The following is a 5000-nucleotide window of genomic DNA, read 5'->3' on the forward strand; positions in this document are numbered from 1 at the left end:
TAGAAAAATATTAACAATTATAAATTATAAATTTGATAAAAAAAAACAGTGGTTTATATTTCTAATACTTAAGGTATCGCAATAAAAATTGTTACGCTCATGTGAAAATATTCAGTATGTCTATGTGCACGGCCTTTAAAAAACAGCTCATTCTTTTTTAGTACCTCGAAAATCTTTTACGAGCAAAGAAAGTGTCCCTTAACATTTCCTCGGTGCGCCGTCGTGAAGTTATCGTTTAGCCCCGCCTAACGAGATGCAACCTACCCGACAGATCCGATGCTCAGTGCCGCGCGAAGTTAGCCGTGGGTCGTATGCTTTTAACGAGAGTAGTCTCGCGACTCGTTTCCCCGATTTCCTTCGCGTTCTGCGTCCGACGGTCCTCGAACAGAGGGACAGTAATTCCGTGTTTATTTACTATGCTACGTGAACCGGAAATTGTCAGGCATTAGGTTAACGCACAAAAATCCCCGTCGTGCTTAACGATTCTCGGTTAACGAGGCCGCGAAATTGCAAGATTTTTCCAACAGAAAATATTTTCGTCGAAAGGAAAAGCATGGCCGCGTGTCTAATTGTAAATCGAGCGTCGAGTATGTCGTTACCCCTGGTTCCCGTCTCTTTGAACTTAATTTTTTCGTCCAGTCGCGCGCGAGAACGAAAACGTTGCCGCACGTTACACGGTAATTTTTCGCGTAAAACATCTCTGGGCCCTGGCTGTAGGCGAAATGAAGTAATTTAATGTATCGCGGCTTCTTCTAAGCACACGGCAAGCACAGGGAGAAGAAACTGAGTAATTAGTAAACTTTGTGCAGGTTCGTTTAATTTGTATGAGAGTTTAAACTCGACTACGCTCAGTGTGCCGGCGGTCTGCGTATCTTGAATCACGGAATAATACATTTATTTCTGTGCTGATTGATTTTCTTCTCTAAATTCGGCTTTGACGTTTCAGTTACCGACGTTATATCAATACACATATTTTATTTATTATTCTATTAATCTTGAAACATAAAATTTCACCAAGTTTTTTATCAATGATTTCAATAGAAAATTATAGAGTGTAAGTTTCGCGTAAATGTGCTTTTTAGCGCGACACAATGCGATCACGCGTGTCATAACCTATAATCATTCGACGGCATTATACAGCTTGCACATTTTGATTGAGCCGGATCGTGTCTCTATAGGCGTCCGGTGACCCCCTTCGCCGTGACGTACCCACGATGCGGATGAAAGGAGCTAATGATCTACGAAGCGGACCGAATGATAATTAACACTCATCGTAACCGCGGCGTGATTAACCGTGATGAACGAAAGCGACGGTGGAATGCGCGTAGGTGAACGCGTCCGCGGCGCGCTGTAAACTCGCCTTCAGGCCAGCTATCCCGATCGCCAAAGAGCATATTACCGACCATGTAAACACCGTGCTGACCGCAAGCGTCTCGGTTGTGCAAGAGTTAAATTACACGGTCGATAGTAAAAGCTTCTTGCTTTCAGCGGAACAAACGATTTCGTGCGTCAACACGCGCCGATCAACGTTTGAAGTGTGCATCATGTCACGTTTATTGTGTTGGCCTTGTAAATGGGTTAGAATGCACTTCTTCAGCTTGAACTGTACGGTGTAATTTAATTTTTCAATGGTTGATTTTTTAACAGCGACGGACGCAGTGAATATTAGCTTATTTTTAATTCTGCCTAAAGTATTTATTTTAGTAAGTTAAAAAGTTGGTGCAATTTTTTATTGCCTATCGCGGTACGTTTTGCATAAAGCGTAACTGAAAATTTCAAGGCCAACTATTTATTAATACTTGTTGAGTTAGTTCGTCAATTTTTTATGCGTTAAAAAATATGGTTGAATAAAAAGTTTCATGTGAATTTTACTATAACATAAAATTCCTATTTGTTTAGAAGTGTTTGTAATAATCAGTTACATTTAGCTACACTATTGGACATTTGCGTATTGGAATATCGCAGCTGCGAGAGTTCGAACTAACATGTCCCTAGCATACACGTTGTTTGACAACACTGTAAACACATCGAGCAACGGCAAATTAGCTTTTCACCATTTTCTTACCGTAATTCACACACCTTCAAATAAACATGAACATTCCTACATCGCAAACAACCTTCGTGTGCTAACGAACATTCATGAAATGAAATTTTTTCAATCACTCGGACGTTCTGTTTTTTCGATTCGCCTTTTCGATCGAAATTTCGAGAGGGGCGTGTGTGTTGGTTGGTTGGCTGGGCGGGCGATAAATTTATGCGGGACGTAATCAAGCTTAGAAAAATGGAAAAATGGAAAAATTTACCGTCGACACGGAGATGTTTATTATTCGCCGCAGCGTTATTTATTTTCTGGTGCACTTTGAAATTTGCTTTCGGCGAACCAGTTTCGACGGTGCCAATATTTGCCCCGTTTCGCGCGCACGATAATCCCCTGAATTATGTTCTTTGAAGCGGCCGCCGTTTTGTATGCGTGGAAGGGCGCGTGAAAGAGCGTGGCAGAAGTACAGAGATCAAATCGAGTTCTCGTGATTTACCGTTGGCTTATGAAATCGCTCGCAACAATATCGGCCGGTTATTTTTGATAGTCGAGCCCGATGCGTGTGTTTCATGCGGAAACATTGATCTGCCTTTACGCGAATCCCGACCGGCCCGTCGGACAGCGAAATTTGATCTTTTTCCCTTCGAAATGTTTCACGGACGCGCTTTTTAATATATCGCCATTATGAATTTGACAGATTTACGGGCCGACATTTTTGTTGCGTTTCCTGAACGCCTAGATGTTTTTAATACATCTACTTGCACGGTTGATATATAAAGGGAGAAGGTTTATATCGACATTGAATAAGGTTAATAGTGTCGACAGGTAAATAATGTTCCACGAAATATGAAGACAGAGTTAAGAATTTTTTAATCCATCGTTAGCCTTTGGTAAAAATACTCAAATCAGCTATACTCGAATGACGTTATCATTCATAAATTGATGACATTTTCATGTCTTAGAAATGTTTTTATTGAATACAAATGAAATGAAATTTCATGTGCATCTTATGCCTATGGAAATGAATGTATCAAAATGTACTTACATATTCCTTTTGATAATCAATTTCACTGACAGCTCAATTTCACTCGACAAGTTTCTTTTTGCGTTTGTTTTACTCCTTCCTCTGTATTTATTCACAGAATTGCAAACATTCCTTCACCTTTCCGAGACCTTCTGACTAACATCCTGTTTTTAATGAATACCTATGCGCGCGAGAAATCATAAAAACACATGCATATTGCAACGCAACAGCGTTGCACAATGTTCATCCGCTTGATTAACAGCGCTATGTTCGACCTAGCACCGGCTAGGTTAAGAAATTACTTCACCTTTTCACGCGATTTCGACGCAAACACTCTCTCGCGTTCAACATTCAAGCTTAACATCTTAACGATCGGATTATTTAAAAGCGTGAAATACCCGCGAAATGTGCTTATTTTTCGCTTGTTTCTCTTCCCTCCTGTGAGCCAGGGGCGAGCAAAGTGACGAAATCTCGTTTAAAATCAAGTTTCCGACGCGAAAGAAAAAATTGCTCAAACGTGAACGTTTTCCATCCGCGTTTAATCTATCGGGGTCACTTGACACGTAATTCTTGTGTTTCCAACGGCCGGCTTAACCCGCTGGCTTCGAGTCGAAATTAAGTTTTAACGAAAGTCGCCCATAACGTAAGACATTCGTCGACGAGAGCGACGTGAAAGCGGAGTTTAAGCGAAACACGGTCCACGGCGTCTGCTTTTTCGCCGGTGAAAATAAAGGGGAAGTCGTAAGGCGCCGGGATATTATTCGCGATGAAACAGGATTTAGAAAAGAAATATATTCCGTGTTTCGAGTTAATTTCGCGGCATTTGAAAGAGAGAAATTTTTTTTCTTGGAAAAATCGTTTTTCCGCAGGTTTAAAGAAATGAATCGTGTGCGTAATAAAAATAAGAGGTTAGTTTTATTCGATGATTTTTCGAAGAAATTCTTCGAAAAAAGAAAATATTTTAAGATGCATAGATTAGAAGAAAATTGAAGTGTCGCGCGTGTGTGTATTGGAAACGTGGTTTACTTTAGTTGGAACGGAAGAGAGGTCATGAAAAGCAATGTATTCGCTTTGAAACAGAGAAGCTTGAATGATGAAGGCTGAAGCATGTGCTTCGTTTTATATGAATAAACACCAGTCGTTGCCGTGAAACAGCCGCGCACAAGCTTTTGGTTTGTAAATCTTATGCATTAGCCTTCTGTGTCTTTATAACTTTTTGTTGACGCTGTTGTAAGATTGCGATGCTCTCGCAATTTTCTTCTCTCCCATAGAATGTTAATGTTTTTTTAGAAGTCCATGCATAGAGCGTTTCTTTATTAAGGATCTCATTAACAGCGTGTAAATATACATAGACTAAAAATGTTCGTTGGCTATTATTATTCTCAGGAAAGTTTATAAAAGCAGCGTAGAAAATTTACGGAAACATAAAAACTAATACGAATAGTTACTATGCTAATTTTCTTGTTAGTTCGTAGTCACATCATTCTCTATTTTTCATCACGACGTTGCAACACCTTTTATCACGTCAATATGAATAAAACTGCCTCACCGTTCTCATACATAACCTCTAAATATCTTCAACAAAATCCTACAATTTTTCTTGATAAATTTTCCAAAGCAACCAAGCACATTTTCCCCCCTTATTACTGCAATCTCAACACAATTACAAACAATTCGTTCCCTTTCACGTATACACACCCACGCAAACCTTCCTACCTTATTTTCCTCAGTGGCGACATAAATTTTCCCTGGAAAATCTCTCCCCGCTTGGACTTTTCACGTTCCTTCTAGACAGTTAGAGCCACGAGCGAGCGATTAATTAATGGTCGTCGGTCGTCTGTTTTTTTCCAGCACTGTGTTAGCGTGGCCGGAGGTGGCGGCGGAGGCGGAGGCGGAGGAGGCGGTGGAGGCGGTGGCACGGTCGGCGGCGGCGGTCGG

This window comes from Habropoda laboriosa, unplaced genomic scaffold (genome assembly GCF_001263275.1).
Source record: "Habropoda laboriosa isolate 0110345459 unplaced genomic scaffold, ASM126327v1 scaffold28, whole genome shotgun sequence".
NCBI classification, from domain to species: Eukaryota; Metazoa; Arthropoda; class Insecta; order Hymenoptera; family Apidae; genus Habropoda; species Habropoda laboriosa.